The 17,762-nt window shown below is 37.3% G+C and overlaps 1 protein-coding gene across 1 annotated transcript in view; it reads left to right on the forward strand.

Moving 5' to 3' along the window:
* Positions 1–17,762, forward strand: part of LAMA2 (laminin subunit alpha 2) — a 303,552-nt gene that overhangs the window by 21,495 nt on the left and 264,295 nt on the right. The gene's annotated exons all lie outside the window — the stretch shown is intronic.

Consider the following 17,762-nt stretch of genomic DNA (forward strand, 5'->3'; position numbering starts at 1 on the left):
CTGTTTGTTTGTTTCTGCAAAGGCTTTCTTTCTTGCATAATAGATCACTTGGATTTTGCTCTATCTTGCTTTTACATTATGAAGACACACTCAACTTCTCCTGTAACTTTCTGTTGTTTATACAGATAATTCTGCCTGACCCATTCATTGTAACATAATACACCAAATTAAAAATATTTAATATATATTTTTATGAAGCAATGTTTTAAATTATTTTAAATATAACATTTGCAATTTTTTTTTTCATGATAACTTCTGGTTTGGTTCTTTAAAGACAAAAGATATTTTCAGGGAAAAGTTAATATGAATAGAAGTTTATGTATACAATACTGTTTGTTCTTGTTTCAGTAACAGAGTACTCTACACTTAAATACACAGAATATACTAAAAATAATTAAACACACTAAAAATAGCTCAGCTGTGCTAGGGATACATGCATTTGTGATGGCTTATTTTGAGGGACAGCCTGGATAAAGGGAGGAGTTTGGCTAACAAGGTCCTTAAATAAATTATCTTGTTAGTGGAATCTTGCTTGACAGATGTAGCTATACAGAATGCAGTTAGTTGATGCTTATGAAAAGGCTACATAAATTTCAGATAAGCAAGAGGTTTTGAGGGTAGATTGTAAATAATTTTATTTTCATTGTGCCAAGATAAATACAAACCAATTAACCGGTACCAGATTTATTCATTATGTTATTAAACTTGACCATTTTGGTATTCAATTAAGTAGGTTACAAATTTATTACCCCTCTCCTTAAAATCTTCTCTTGTCTGTGGCTGACCCATATTTGTCTGCATCTTGAATCAGACCAGAAATTACAGAACTGTGTAATTATCTAGGTTGGAAGAGACTTTTAAGATCATCGAGTCCAACCACAAACCTAACACTGCCAAGTCCACCACTAAACCATATCCCTAAGCAGCACATCTACACATCTTTTAAATACCTCCAGAGATGATGACTCAACCACTTCCCTGGGTAGCCTCTTCCAGTCTTTGACAGCCCTTTTGGTTTAAACATTTTTCCTAACCCCCAATCTAAACCTCCCCTGGTGCAACTTGAGGCCATTTCCTCTTGTTCTATTGCTTGTTACTTCAGAAAAGAGACCAACACCCCCCTTGCTACAACCTTCTTTCACATAGTTGTAGAGACTGATAAGGTCTCCCCTCAGCCTCCTCTTCTCCAGACTAAACACCCCCAGTTCCCTCAGCCGCTCCCCGTACGACCTGTACTCCAGACCCTGCACCAGCTTCGTTGTCCTTCTCTGGACACGCTCGAGTCATTCAATGTCCTTTTTGTAGTGAGGGGCCCAAAACTGAACACAGGAATCGAGGGGCGGCCTCACCAGTGCCGAGTACAGGGGGATGATCACTTCTGTCATCCTGCTGGCCACAGTGTTTCTGATAGAAGCCAGGATTCTGTTGGCCTTATTGGCCACCTGGTCACACTGTTGGCTCATATTCAGCTGGCTGGCAACCAACACCCCCAGGTCCTCTTCTGCCAGGCAGCTTTCCAGCCACTCTTCCCCAAGTCTGTAGCCTTGCATGGGGTTGTTGTGACCCAGGTGCAGGACCCAGCATTTATCCTTGTGGAACCTCGTACAGTTGGCCTCAGTCCACTGATCCAGCCTGTCCAGATCTTTCTGTAGATCCTTTCTACCCTCAAGCAGATCAACACTCCTGCCCAGCTAGGTGTTGTCTGCAAAATTACTGAGGGTGCATTCACTCCCCTGATATCAGATTAATAACTGATAGTTATTAAATAGAACTGGCCCCGGTACTGAGCCCTGGGGAATACTACTTGTGACCGGCTGCCAACTGGATTTAATTCAGTTCACTGCAGCACTTTGGGCCCAGCCGTCCAGCCATTTTTTCACCCAGTGAAGAGTACACCCATCCAAACCATAAGCCCCAAGTTTGTCCAGGAGAATGCTGTGGGAAATGGTGTTGCAATCTATTTTCCAGGTGTTAAGAAAAAAGGGAAGGCCCTTTCTTTGACTCACTGGAGACAGATTCCCCTTCCCTGCTCCCCCTCCTATGTGATCCCTTCACTGAGATCAGTTTTCTATTTCAGTTTATCCTTACTGGTTTATCAGTTCCACTTAGAACCTGCCTGTCCCTATCTCCCTTCTTTCTTGTTTAGCTGTATTTAAAGAGGACAATAGCTAATTATCAACTAAAGAGGCTATGACTAAAGCATAATTTGTTAGAAAATAAAATCAAATTAAAAGCAGGGCATTGAGACATCTGTGTGCATCAAAAATATACAATTTTGTTTTAAGAGACCAACTTAGTCTTAGTCCAGCACTCAGAACTTGAGTAAGGTTTAACAAAGAGCAGTGCTTGGATTTCTGTTTTTTTGTCCTTTGTCTTGTAAAAAAAAATTCATCCAAATGATCTAATGGTAAAAATTCTTGTAACTAAGTACTTGTATCCTTGACACTGAGGTACTTGGAGGGCAGTAATCTTTGTACCTGGAAGAGCCTTTAAATCCTGGAAGAATTATTAGCATTCTAGCTTTGGAGCCCTTATTGTTACTGGCAGAAATAATCCTACATCTGTGTCTTTGGCCTTATATATGCAAAAGTATTCAATGTTCATTTCTCTTTCAATCAGCAGAACTAAAGCTTTTTGTGGAAGTCTGACTTTAAACTCCTGTGCATTAAAATGTTTGGGGTTTTTTTAAATGTATTCTGAACTTTTCAGAGTTATTATCTGGTTTGCCTTTACAGTAAGGGATTGTGCCTCTTGTTGACTATGATCTGCTGATATGTGAATAGCTCTCAGGCATAAGAACTAAATTACCTTCCTTGTTTTTCATCACCTTAGGGATTTTACTTGTGCAGTTGTTTAGGTCAGGTCTGCTAAACTAGGGGTTTACAACTTCTAATGTTTTCTCCTATGTCAGTATCTAGATTGTCATAAGAAATAAGCAAATTTGTGCACTTCTGAAAGTTTTGGGTTTTCTAGTATACTAAAAGGTATCAACTACAGGGTCAGTGACTGTATTGAAAAAAAAGTATGGGTTCTTCTAATGTATTTAAAAGACTTCTTTGTGTGCCAGTTGGCAGCAGTCTGAGAATACTGCACTGTTCGTTGTGGGGGTTTAGGGTTTTTTTGCTGTCTTTTTTATAAAATGAGACAAGGCTCAAGTATGAGCCTGTTTCTTTCCCATGTTCTCTTGCTTATTGTTCAGGGAAAGCTTGGCAATGTATTTGCAGTACTAAAGCTGATACCTTCTATTAAGACCTTTCAGTTGTATTGTCTGGAGTAGAAGCATTGTTGAGGTTTTCGTGGATGTCGGAAAGGTGGGATAAGACCCTCTTACTAATGCTGTCTGGCACACTCCTTATGATCTGAGTAGCCCATGTAGTTAGGAATGTCTGCTATGTTTACTCACCACCTTACATGAACAGAACAACAGTTTTGTTCTTCAAAATGTAGTAAAAGGTCTGTTTGAATTTGCATGGCTTTTAGATGTCTCAGTAAGAAATTATTGGATTTTGAGGAGTATTAGGAGGTTTTGTTTGATTATTTGGATATTTTGTAGAGACAGCATTGTAGGCTTTATTAAAGTAGTCAGTAAAAAACAAAATTTCTCTTCTAGCTAGTGTCATGCATAGTAGTCACTATGAATGATGAAGGTCACCTTTGAGACCTAACTTAAAAGAAATACCATTCTTTACCTTTGACTTATAGGAGATTCGGTAATTGCTATGTTTGTGTTGGTATATTCTTGCTTTAAGTATAAAAATGCTTAACTTCTTTTTGTGAGATAGAAATAACAAATGACAAATCTACATGTAATGGACTGAAAATTGCAGGAATGCATTAGTTTGTATGTTATTACTGATAATTATGATAGTACATGAAAGGCTTTTAGTAATCCTAATTTCATGAAAAAATCAGGAAAATAATTGCAATTTCTTCATTTAAATAATGCTGGGCCTTTTGGGGCAGATACATGTTTTTTTCTTTTATTGTGCAGTGTAGCCGTATAAAAATGGTGTATTCTAGTTAGCAATAACTAATAAACTGGAAAAGTAAAATATATTTTACCTTAAAAGGAGCCAAAATCTTATCAGTCAAGTTAGGAAAAATGCTGTTTTGTTTTGGTTTTTTTTTCTCCCAACAGTCGAGGTTTACCATAATACTGATAAAGAGCTTTTATCTATAATGGAGGCTAGGTTCCTAATTCATTAAAGTACATTTGAAATTTGTACCCCATCTATTATAGAAATATGAGCTAAAACTGGAACTGTTTGGTTCTGAGCATCTTTGCTAATTTGCTCTTAACCCTTCTAGATTTTTTAGCCATTTTGACTACCACCATCTTACCTATTTTTCAAGAATATTATGGAACACCATTTGTAGCTGTACACATAAAATAATTTTTTTACAGTGCTTTTCATCCAGCAAAGCGCATAGGAGATCAAAATATGAATGTCAATTTATATGGGAATTGCTCACACAAATTTAAATGAAGGTTAAAATAAGAGTTTGAGCTACGCTGGTTACTGAAAGTGAAACTACAAATCCGAATTTGGCAGGGTAGGTTCATAAGTATGCTAGGTTGCATCTATAAAGGACTCACAAATTACCAAGAGAAACTGTCTGCTGTTCTGCATGTCTTAGTCCTGCTGGTTGTGTAGGGTCTGTGGGTTTTGCCTTAAGAGTGGTGGGCAATTCAATTGCAACAAAAGCAATTCAGATCTGGTGAGTGATATGTTTAGCAGGACAGAAAATAATCCTTCTCTTCAAGAAGTACAGAGAAGGGAGTTAGCAAAACATAAATGCTTAGACTTCCAGGGAGAATGTATTCCCTGTACTCATGCTATCCCACAGGCTATCCCAAATCTTCAATTGGTTTAATTTCACAGTGATGTGAACGACTAGTAGAGTTTCTTTAAAGAAAATTGGCAAATATATGGGAAAACCAGTTGGTATTTTGAGGTGAGGTGGTCAGCCCATCTGTTTCCGATTTCTACACACATCAGGACATTTTTATTAACAAATTCCCTGCTGTTGCGGGGAACAAGGACATTGACAATACCCTTTGATATTGCTAAGATACATGTGCCAGGAGTGGGTTTTGATTTTTTTTACTATACAGTATATTTTTTTACATAGTGCTGGAATATTTTATGTGACTTGTAGATGTGTGGAACTCAAGTTAATGTTCCGGCTGAAAATTCTGGATTTAATAAGTATATCTTAATACTGTGGAGAATCAGTCCAGTGTCCAGGTAATCCTTCCCAGGCATATATTTCTGAAGAAGAGGAAAGTTGACAGTCTTCAGAGCCTTATAAGATCTCGTAAGGTGTACCTCATGAGGTGCAGCAAGAGCAAGAATAACTGATTAAGCTAAGTAGTTAGTTTCTCTATAAAGCAATTGCAGTTCATTAGTTTTAATTTCCTTAAGCTCTGATAGCATCCAAATCTTTCGCCTTGTCTTTTCATCCTATCCCCTGCCCTCCTTCTGTAGGAAGGGATGAAGAAGTCTGAAAGATTGTGTTCGGACTCCATGTAGAAATCACTGCACTCCCACTTCTCCTGAAGTGTATTTAAGTACTTTTTACAGTGTAAATTTTTAGACTCATGGGCTTCACTATTTGAGTGGCACATACTAAGGGTAGTGGCATTTCTGAAACTATGCAGAGAACTGAATAACTGGAAGTAGGAGAAGAATGCTTGACTTGCTCAGAAGCATTTTGAAAAGCATTTACGGAAAGCAGACAGCAATATTCTGCTAATGCTAAATTCATTATTTTGTAATTCTGTATTGTCCAAATATAATTTGAATAAAGGATTTTGATCTGGTTTTGAAATATTTATTTTGTTATTTAATTTATTTTAATACCCATGAGCAGAAATACACACACACACGCACATGTGCACAGTCACAGACATGTATCACATATCCCAGATAAGGATAATGCTAAGAAGAAGAAAAAAATTGCAAAACTGAGCGATTGCTTTTGATTTGCCTACATAAGACTGTACAACTAAGTGGATCTATGGAAAAAGAGACATGAGAGAACTAGAAACTGTGACAAGGTGAACGGAAGAGATTCAGGCTGGAACAGGAAAATGTCAGGATAGGACTCAGACTAGTGTTGTAAAAGCTCAGTGTGGTAGTCTGGGAAGAGCTTAAAAGAGAGGGGAAAAAAACCCCTCCTATCAATGAAGAGAAACAGAATCTGTACTTGCACAGTTGCCACCAAATTGAAAAGAAGATCATTAGGGAGGAAGAGTCCCATGGAAAGTACATTTTCACTTTGCTACTATGCATAGGACAGCTACAAATAGGAGAAATAGCATATAATAAATTTATGAAAGTAATATTTCACAGCTGAGTTATGGATACCATATGCACAATTGACTGTGATTCATTATTTTGTTGCTGTGCTTTATAATTTAAAAAAAATATTATTTTTATTTTAAAGCTTGAATTTTGGGTTGTACAGTGTGTTTATACATCTGCTGTTATAGTATAATATAATATGAAATGTGACCAATAATTTGAACATTTGGGTAAAATTTGAAGCCAGCTGAGGAAAAAATCTGAATATTGATACTTCAATTTTGCCTGTATTAGCAAAGAACTTGTCTCAGTGGGGGAGAGGTGGGACAGACTTGGGAGAGGATTTGTGTTTATTTGGTGCTGAGGACTCAACTCACTTGTTAGGAAATCCAGTTCAGACTAGCTCTATTCTAGACCATGGGCTGAATGTCCATTAGCAGCTAAAACAAATCAGTTATGTTCTAAGCATGTTCTCCTGGCTTAGTTCTTCTCTGAAGGGAATCTAGTTTGTGATCTCCACAGTCTATTCATGATGTGAACAAAAGCATGCTAAATTGGGATAGCTGTGAGATTCACCTCAAAAGGATGCTCCTTATCTGAGCTAAAAATCCAGTGTGGATGTACCCTCTGTGTCTGAGCAGAGTTCAGATTTTATATTAAGCCTATTAGATGCTACACACACCAAAATGGTGGTATTCCCCCATGTCTTGATGCAATATTGCTGACCTTTGTTGGGGAAGGGAAGTATGAGAGAGAAGAAACCTCCTGTGAAGAGACCTTGCTTGTGAGACCTTGTTTGTCATTTGCTCCTTCACATTGCCAGTATGAGTGTGCTCTGTTGATAGCTGTTTGAAGGAAACATTATTTTCAGCTGTCAGTTCCCTTGATGCACAGCATTAGCCAGATCTCTTGGGGGAGCACATCTCTCTTTTTTCTGAAAGAGTTCATCACTTACACAGCAGCAGAGTTCACGTGTTTGTTAGACAAGGATGACTTGAGGCAAGCGTGGCAAGTACTGTCTTCAGAACCGTGTTGAAGATGTTACCCAGATGTGTGGCCAAACAAGCTACCTGTTTGTAGTATTTATTGTAATGTTTAATTTAAAAAAAGACTGGTTTTAAATGAAAGATTATATGAGCAATTAAATTCGTATTTCCATCACCACTTCTCTTGCCCACTTTTGGCCTTTTTTCCTCTCCCTTCTAGTGTTTTGACTGAGGAAGTTACAAGAAGATTGCTATAGGAAGGACTGTCTTGGAGCACTTTAGTAATCTCAGAAGTAAAACTGCCCTTTCTGACTAGCTATTTCTTTGTCTTTCTAGTAAATGAGATTGTCTATGTTTCACCATCCCTTCCAAAGCCAGTCTGAAAACACCTATTCCTGGAACTGTGTCATACTGCAAATTAAGTGGCAGAGACCATGAATTTACTCAGTCTGCATCCCTGTCCAATTTATTTTCATCTTGAAGAAGAAATAACTGGGGTTTTGAGTCTTGACCATTTAGAAGCTGTTTCGTGATTTTTAGATTCTGGAACCATCTCCCTGTTGTCTGAGTTCAAAAAATCAGTGGAGCCTGTTGTGTGGGTCTTTGCCTATACAGTTGAACCCCACAATTAGATCCAATTAAACTAATCCTTTAGGGACTGACTGAAGTCGGTCAGTCACAGCCACAGTGAAATAGAAGGTAAATTGGGTTATAAGATACTTCACAACATTGCTTCTTTTAATGCAGATTTATAGCTTTTTGTTTTAACTAATAACAGTTCACCAAACAGTGGCTAAGGAATCAGAATGTGTTGAGCAACACAACCGTATTAAAATAGCCTTTACACATTAACTGCACAGTAGTAAAGGAATATGTATAACACTAGGAGATATTTGGTTTTCACATGGTATTTTCTCTGCTCTGGAACACCAAATGCATTTTCCAGTGGGAAAAAAAAAATACAGATAGCTTTCTATTGAATAACTTCTGATATCACATACCAGAATAGCTAAAGGAACAAAGAGAAAGTTAATGACACTGTTTAGTCTTGGGATGCAAGAACCAGATTAGTAAAACTAAGTGCCAGTCTGTCATCATATGTTAAATTTGTATGTATGTCCGAACATTTTGCTTAGGTTTTCAGTTAATATTTTCTTTTTCTCTTTTCCTACCATTATGTGTATCAAATGTCTGAGACACTTTCAAAACAGTTGCTATAAAAGTAAAGCTTAAAGCTTCTTTTCATCCCCAAACCAGAAAGTAATTTAACAGAAATGAAAATTAATCCAAACTGAGACTTTTCACCAACAAATGCCAGTCTGTTTTGTCCATCGTCAAAAATGTTTGTCTAAAGAGAGAAATGTGAACAGAAGCAAAGTCTTTTCAGACTGTAATGATGCAGTTCCATGATTGCTGTTCCCCCCACCGTTGCATCCCCTCCCCAAACTGGCTAAAGGGAGACATTCCTGTTTCCCTTGTTCTGGCACTAACACTTGTGCTACCTTGTAGGAACCAGGTCAGTATCTCGATGCTTAAAACTATGTCTTGTCTTGTTTTTGGGGGGTTAGGTTTCTGCCAGATAAATTTTCTAATTTGGCTTGCTGTGTGAGGTTTTAATGCCAGCATGGGGGAGGGGGCAGAAATGTATTTCTGGAAGTGGTGGGGAAAACAGTTCCACACCTCTCTGGAGCAGCTGGCACTCTGTGTTGACTTCAACTGATTGTAAAACTTTAAAGTATAAAATACTGATCTGTGAGCTACAGTCCATGTCTACAACATAGGGCTGTCATTGTGAATATTTGGTTTTAGTATGTCTTGCACGTGAATCATTGTTTTGAAGTAATGTAAACATTTGAGAATTCAAAGCATTAATTATCTCTCTGTAAAAAAAAAAAAAAAAAAAATCCTAAATCCAGTTCTATGTCTCAGTTATACCTAAATGGTAATGAACTGTTAAAGTGACAGACTGAAAAAGATGCAACTGAAGCTGTGAAAATGAGACTTTGGAACTAATATAAAAAAAGAATGAGCTCTGTTCTGTTTTATTAAAGTTGTCAGCCAATTTTTACACATGTAACTGGATGTTAGTTATAATACTAATTAAAAAAATATATTTTTTTTGTTGCTTTCATAGACTGGAATCTGAATATTTTAGTAATTCCCTTGATTTCTTTAGTTTCACAATTTGCTGGTAATGGAATAATCAGATATCTATAGGATGAAACAAAGCATACTTTGTCCTTATGATATTTTTAATGAAAGCAAAACTATTGGATTTGCAGTTAGTTTATAATGAAATTATTTGGGAAAAAAAAAAAAAAAGGAAAACCAGAAAACAACACATAAATATACCAGTGAAGATTTATAGCAAACATACCTAGAAAACATAATTATTAGCAACTGTGAAAACAAACAGAGCTGTAGTAAATGTTTTGACATCACAGTGAACATTTTTAAGAACTACCAGGTTTATATAGTATTAGCAAGTATACTTTATATTATGTAACTTTCTTCCCTTCATGGAAAGGAGAGAATATATGCACCCTGGTAACAGATGTCATCCAGGGCTCAGTTCTTGTCTCAGAATAAAGTTTTCCACACTAATATCACTCAGACAAAAGTGTAAAGAAGAATGAATTATGTTTTTCTTAGCTAAGGAAAGATCTATGCCAGCTGTAACTCCAGTAGAGCCTGCTGCATTAAGCTTTTAGTTGTTCTAACAAACAAGTGTAAGTGAAGTTACTCAGGCTGACTTACCTGCAGCATTAAAAAAGAAAGTTTTTCGTGAGTGGTGCAATAATACATGGAGGGAGTACTCCTCAATGCATTCTGAAATGCTAAGAAGCCATTATTGTCCTGAAAGATCAGCTGTAATACCCACCATATAAAGCGCTGCTAGCTAGGTTGAGTAGTTGTATTAACAATAAATCTCCAAAGGATTCTTTTGCCCAATTTTTTTATGCTCTCTACTAAATCAGACCATAACTTTATTGCTTTGTGGTTAGTCAGAAAGATTTCTAAGTAAGCAAATCCTTTCAGCTTCTGTTCATAATATACACTGACAAAGATTAAAAAACCTTTTCAGAATTTATAGTTTTTCTTTCTGAGGTTACTTGCCTTACATTTTCCCTGGATGACTACAATAAATATACATACCACTGTTCCTTTTCTAATTCTGGCTCTAACCAGGGGAGCTGTTTACCTTTCCATACTTCAGGCAAATAGTTTCAGGATATAGGTCCTAAATACTCCATTATACACATAGATTCTGACATGAATATGAAGTTTTCTTCTGATTTTGTACTATTGGCAATTCTGGTTCTAAAGAAAGTCACAGAGCCTGGGAGAATGGTTGCATGACAAATAATGGGATCATAGGATTCTCAGTCTTGAAGCGGTTTTGCTCTTTTTACTGAAGAAGTATGTTGCCATTGAACAGTTATGATGAATAAAACTTGAAAAAAATGAGTTTTGCAGCTGACAGTGATGGTCACGAAACAGTGCTTCTGTTGTGATAGCCGTTTATCAAAATATTATTGAAATGTAAGGTCTATGCTACAGGATGGGCAACAAGATTCTGTAGTATACATGATGAAAACTGTCATAACAGGACAGCTGAATATGTGTTAAGAGGTTATTAACTGACTAATTTGTGTTTTGCAAAGTTTTGTATGTTAATAGTTAGAGGAGTAGAAGAAAAGTACCTTGTCATATGAATGTCATGTAGTGCTTTGCAGCATTGTGCCAGTATTTATACAGTGATTTGATGAAATATGCTTAAGGTTGATTTTAACTGTCTTTTGTTTAAGCTATCAGGCTGTAAAACTGTTCAGATAGCAGTATACGGCACAGGGTAAAATGCTGCTACTCTTAATAATGGTGCAGTAGGCCAGAGCTTGTTCAAAAGCATTGGATCTGACTTGCCAAGAGTTTTTCCTCATCTGTGCAATGGTCTTGATTTGTGGATCTAAAAGTGGATCTAAAACCACTCTGAGAAAAAGCGCTAATGGGAATAAAGTAAATATTTAAATAGGCCTTGGAGCTGCATAAAATCATCCCTTGTTCTGAGCAATGAAGAATGAATATTATGTATACACTCCTCTCATCAAATCTATTGATGGCAAAATTATTCTGTCTCTCTCTGCTCCGTGGAGTCCATGTGCGGCAGGTCACATGCTCTGTGGAAGCACTTAGAGACTCATTTATCAATGATGTAGTTTTGTTAGTCAGTGAAAACGATCATTAATGTAGCTCTTTTTGTTTGATTTGGAGTAAAGTGGGCTATGTGAATGAAGAAGCTTAGAAAAGGGTGTGCATTGGATCTCTCCAGCTACAAAACATGGAAAAACATAGACTTGATCTGTTCTTAAACAGAACATATGACTTTATGGTGAAGATAAACCTTTTGCTTTGTTGTGAGTCCTAATGCCTTATCTCTTCTAATTATTTGTAAGTGAATTCTGATTTTAAAAGGGTGCTCCAAGGTGGAAATATATAAAATTACTCAACTCATAATTCACTTTTTATATTCAGTATATCCCCAGCTGTGCCATACAGCAAGATATACACATCTGAAGCAGTTCTCAGCATAATTTAAAAAGTATTAAAAACTAAAAGCAAGAATGAAAATTGAACCTGCATGTGCCTTTTTGTTCTGAAAATCAGATTTAGAATCCCATTTATTTTCCATTTTCTTCTTTCCTTGTGTATGTTTTTGAAATTTCCAAAGTTTAGTGACACAAGACAGCTTAGAATCACTGCCAGAAAGTATTTTTAAGCCTATTTAACCACTATCATGTTTAACTAAAGAAGTGAAGTATGATGTGTATGAAGGGAAAATGAAGAAAAGAAAAAAGGAAACGGGGCTGAAAATATTTTTGAAAAGTCTCTATCTTTTTATTTGAAGGCTCAAGCTACTACTTTATTCATGTTTTCATTGGGTAAGTTTTTCATACTGCACAATATTTCTAGATTTAGATGGAGAGAACATTGTGTCATGTTCAGGGAACTGGTATAAATTAGTACAAGCCTATTTCAGGTTCATATCAATGATCGTAACCTCAAAGAGTTTACAATCCATATCAAATCAAAATCCCAGTTTCTTAAGACGATGCCTTTTATCATACAGTATATATAGTGAATAACATGTCCTTTTCCAGATAACTCAGTATAAAAGGTTGTGAAGGTTTCAGCAGGGACATGTTTAAGATTTAAAATGTTGATAATGCAGAAGATGCTCTATGCTAACAGTACAACAGTTTCAGATGTTTGTTTGTATCCCTCTCTACAAGGTGGGTAACAGATAGATGTCACCTCACTAAACAGCAAGTATTTATTTATATACTTTTTAGCATTCTTCAGAAAAGTCAGAAACCATAACATTGAAAAAGATCTTTAATTTCACATTAAACTTGTGTGAACTTTCTCTCTGTTGTCCAAGAAGGAAATCTGAATAATTTCGACAAGATGCATCCCGGGCTCCTGAGGGAATTGGCTGATATAGTTGCTAAGCCATCATATTTGGCAAGCTTTGTTAAGCCATGGCAGTCAGGTGAAGTGACTTGAGAAAAGGGAATATCACACCTAGTTTTAAAAATGGTAATAAAGAGGACCCTGAGAACTACCAAGCAGTCATCCTCTAGTTCAGGATGTCCCTGCTTAAGGCAGAAGGGTTGGACTAGATCTTCAAAGGTCCCTTCCAACCTAAACCATTCTATGAATCTATAAGAAAAGTGTTCTCTAGAAAAAGCAGATACTAATGTGCTATTCCTGTATCTGACTAAATAGTTTTATCTATGTTAAAATCAATATTCTTAATATGGAATTAAAATGTAAAGACTTGGTATGAGCCTGTAATAGGTGAGGAGACTGAGAATAGTTTTTTAAATGTTTAGGTTTCAAGGTTTGTGCATTGTAAAACTTATATGGAGCCTAATAAATGGCTGTGATAGTTTTCTTCTCAAAGCTAGAGGAACAGACAGGTCACTCTGAAATGTGGCTGGTGAGAGGACAGTGTGTAGAAACCTCATGAAAGGAAATGAGAACACTTTACCCTGGGTACTCTCAACACTACTGGACCCAGGCTGAGCATCAGTTCTTGCATCAAGAAAAAAAAAATTTTTTTTTTGGTGTTTTAGCACCAAAATAGAAGCACATTTTCTATTCTTCTTTATCTAAGTTTGAAGAAGAAGGGTTTGAATATTGGCATTTCCATCAATTTTCCTTTCCTCACCATACTCTCTCTCCATGGAAAGAAGTGATTAGCCTTAGGAAATAAAAAGAAAAGAAATTGCTTTCTGCTATTATTTGAAAGCACTGTGAAAAGAAATTACTAACTTTAGCCCTCAATTCTGGTGTACACTAGGCCAATGATGAGCAGCAAAAATGGTCAACAGAAAGCAGCTATTCTTTTTGAGGCCTTCATAAACAACTGAACAGTGGGTAATGGAGAAAACCAGCAGAGAAAATTACAAAGAACAAAGTTGACATTGCCAGAAACTTTACAAGTACTGACTCCCTCTATTTGACTTAATGCATCTTAGATACTCAACAGCTGGACAACTTGAGAGCTTTACAGTTGGACATTTTATAAAGTGGACTGTTTTAATAGACTTAGTCACTTTTATTTATTTATTTTTTTAAAATGACACAAGTTATAATCATCTTTTACATGTAACATGAGCAGAAGTTGAGAGGTATTAATAAAGAACCTATTTTTCTCAAGGAGAAAAAAAAACATTCTTAAAGGAACCTGAGCTTCTCTAGCAGTTATATACAGGAGAGGGAGAAAACATCTTGTTCTAAGTTGAGGTATTTTTAAATTGATTTTTAAAAATGCATGTTCTGCAGGTATTAACTAAATGAGACTGGGAGTTGTACATGAGTGAATTTTTGTCTAATTAGAAAAGATGGAACATTTCTAACTGAAACTTGGCTTGATCTGGAGACACCCTCCTTAGAGCTTTTCAAGGTTTGCTATGGTAAAATCTTTCTGGTTTTCCCACAAAGTACTGTGGACATCTTATTTTCAATGACATTCGTAGCTACAGTTTTTCTGGGATAGATAATGAATGCCCTGCTAGCTAGAAACCAGAATTGTTTGCAACACCGTGAAAAAAAAAAAAAAATCTATGTTGGAATCAAGTGTGTGCATCTTTCAGCCCAAATTCCCCATCTGGTTAGCAGCATTTCAGTTGGAAGCAGCTCAGATGAACAGGAGAGACATTGTCATTAGAAGGCAAACTGCAGCATGGAGGGGAACTGTTTAGCTCTCTAAACTGAATCCTGCTAAGCATCCTTTTTTTTCTTTTTCCCCATGCCAACATTTTCAATTACAGAATTTCTAACTGTGAGCAGAATGTTTGAAACCATGGCCACTATCTCTCAGGACAGTGATAGAAAACAATACCTGCTAGATGGTGGTTTGAGGAATCTGAAGAGCCACCCCATTTCTAGATTAGGCTTTTTTCTCTGTCTGAGTTGAATGTGAGACTAAAATGAGAAGGTTAGTTGTTCTTAAATAGCCAATTTTTAAAAAAATTCTTGCATCAAAACTGTCTACTCTCATAAATAATAGAGACAAACAATAATCGGTTAACAGAGTATGTGAATTGAAAGATGACTGATCCCATATTATCACAAGGAATTGATATCGTCCTCTGAGAACACGAAGAGCTGTTTCTCAGACTCACAAAACCTCTGTTTTAGCTCATTAGCTGAAGTAGTTGTGTTTCATGTCTTAAGCCTGTAGGAGAGGCTATTCAAAAATGAAAAATGTGCAAATGTGATACTTATTTTGAGATGTATGTGTCCTTTCGATGTCTGGTCGTTTTTATACAGGAGTGTAAAGATAGAAGAGGGATCCAGGAACACTGTTCTGCCTTGAGAATTTGTTTAAATCTGTGATTCCTGATTGTTGGTCATCCTAGGTACTAGAAGTTACTGAATCTGGTAGCCTGATGGATGCAAGGCTGCTGTGAGTCTGTCTTCACATTCAGACTGTAGCAAGGCAGAGCTTATGTTTGTGAGAGAGTGGAACACACACAGGGCTGCACAGAGCAATGTAAATAGACCACAGGGCCCGGTCAGCACCTGCATGAGCACAAACACAGCACAGGCTGCCTCACCCTGTTCTTTCTCTCCAGATGATTAGGCTTCAAGTCTGCTAGGGGTGCGTGTGTCTGTGTACATCTCTGGATGCATACACAACATTCAGCGCTTTAGTAGCTTGCTTTAGATAATCCATCCACTGGCTGGCCCCGGATCCCACTGGTGTCCCCGGCTGTAGGGATTTGCAGCCCTACTCTAACTGCCGGTACTCAGACTTCTTTCTGTGCTGGTTAGTTGATCTTGAAGTTAACTCTTGTTCACACACACCCACTCAAAAGAGGGAGCATGCCTAAATGGAAGATACTTAGAAACAGGATTTAATGAGATGATAGGGCAGACATCAGTGACTGAGGTCAGGACAAACATGCTGACCAGCTAGCTATTTACAGTCAACTGGTTCCTTTTATCACATTTTTCCTCTACTTTACACTTGTTCCTCCCTGATCCACCTTGATCCCTCCCTTTCCCCACCTCTGGTCGCTCCCTTAAATGTTCTCACCCATTTACACAATCCCCTTAACACATCCCATAATCAGTTTTACATGCTCCAAAAATGTTCTTTCCCCTGCTCTTCTCTTAATGAGTCATACTCCCCTGTAGCCAATAACCCCGTCAGCCTGCAGGGTGTTCTGAGATGACTCATCTGCATGGATTTCGCATTGGGACCAGGGGTGTCTGCAGTGCTCTGCTGTCCCTAACAGCACTTTTGAATGGCTGGTTAAATAAATCTGTGGGAAATTTTAATGCCACAAGTTTCAACCGTATTTATGCCAGCCTGTAAGGAAACAAACCCTTGCCCAAATTCTACACTCGTCTCAATAGAAGGTTTACTTGACCACTGAAATAATAATCAACAACATAATATAATTATAGTAAATAAGTACACACACAGTTTACACAAGATTGCTGATGGAAGCCTCTGTTCGGGCTATTACATTCTTCTGTTGGGAAAATGAAATGGAAATATAGAATTGTGTGGTACTGTATTTTTTTTTCTCTGATGATATACTGCCTTACATGAACAATTTCTAACAGAGGGATTTATTTTTTAAATAGAAGCACAGGTGGGAGTCAGACACAATGAGATTTCCTGCTTCACTAGCTAACCCTATGCAGATTAATGATTCACTTCAGCTCTATCTGAATAATATTAGTGTAGCAAATTATCCTGTATAGTATGATGCACTTTTCTATGTCTTATGAGGCATTCATAAGAAGATACAATGCTGTAACTTATGGAACCATTCCTCACAATATGTGCTTTGCAGATCTCACTGCTGAGACAATTACCAATGAAAATGAGACCCAAAACTCATTTTGTTTCTCATCTTGAGGATTGTGTTGTCTATAATTTGGGAAAAGCTTAAAGGTCTATTTAGACTATTTCCCTCCCACTCCCATAATTACACTATGATCACATGAGCAGAGAAGTAGAAAAAAACTCCAGCTGCACTTTGGCAGCTGTGTTAATGGACTATTACATGCTACTAGGCAGCTTGGTATTGCTCTGTTTTCACATTTGTATCAGCAAACTTTGGTCTCCAGGTAACACTGTGTTGGGCTTGTACAAAACCAGATGTGCTCGAAGTTTGTACAATTATCACATCACTTGATAAGTGTCAGCTTACTGATGCTATTTGAAAAGTATACCAGGCATGCTCCATCAATTACCCTGTGGGAACAGAAGCTCTACTAGGAAACTTGGCTCCCGAAAGCTGAGCAGGTTCACTTTTTGTGACTGTGGAAACAAATTACAGAGAAACTCAGTAATACATTAGACTTTACTGATGTCAGTATTCTCATGCCACTAAGCTCTAGCTGGTTGTATTACAGTAACCAGAACACCATTTGCTAAGCAAGTCCACAGTAAAAGAAGGGTTACTCTTGTACCTGGAGCAAGACAGTTTTCCAATTGGTTGGAAAATCAGTGTTGCTTCCATGACACTGACTTGCTTTGAGAATCATCATGCGGCTGCCATTAATTTTAGTCTGTTTTTTTCTGCGCTAGTTGTTATTGTCAACTTGTTAGAAAGCACATTAAAGCATGGAATACACTGTGTTTGTTGTCTGTGTCACAGCACTGTGAGGAGGTGGTAATGAGTAGAATACCTCTCTAAGCTGGGACAACTGTCTTCCTGATTAATGCTAAATCTCTGCAAGTCTGGTTGTCCCCCAAAGAAAAGGTGTATTTAAGAAATATGGATTAGAATCCTGTACTTTCTTCAGCCTAGTCTTACTGAGACAGATCAGGAATAACATCAGCCAGTGCATGTTGGTGCATGTGCTCGCTCACCTTCCCTGACTGCAATTAGCATTAGCAGCTTCCCGAGATTTAAAAATTCTGGTCTTTAGTGACAGC

This window comes from Athene cunicularia, assembly GCF_003259725.1.
Source record: "Athene cunicularia isolate RWA chromosome 3 unlocalized genomic scaffold, athCun1 chr3_part1, whole genome shotgun sequence".
Classification (NCBI taxonomy): domain Eukaryota; kingdom Metazoa; phylum Chordata; class Aves; order Strigiformes; family Strigidae; genus Athene; species Athene cunicularia.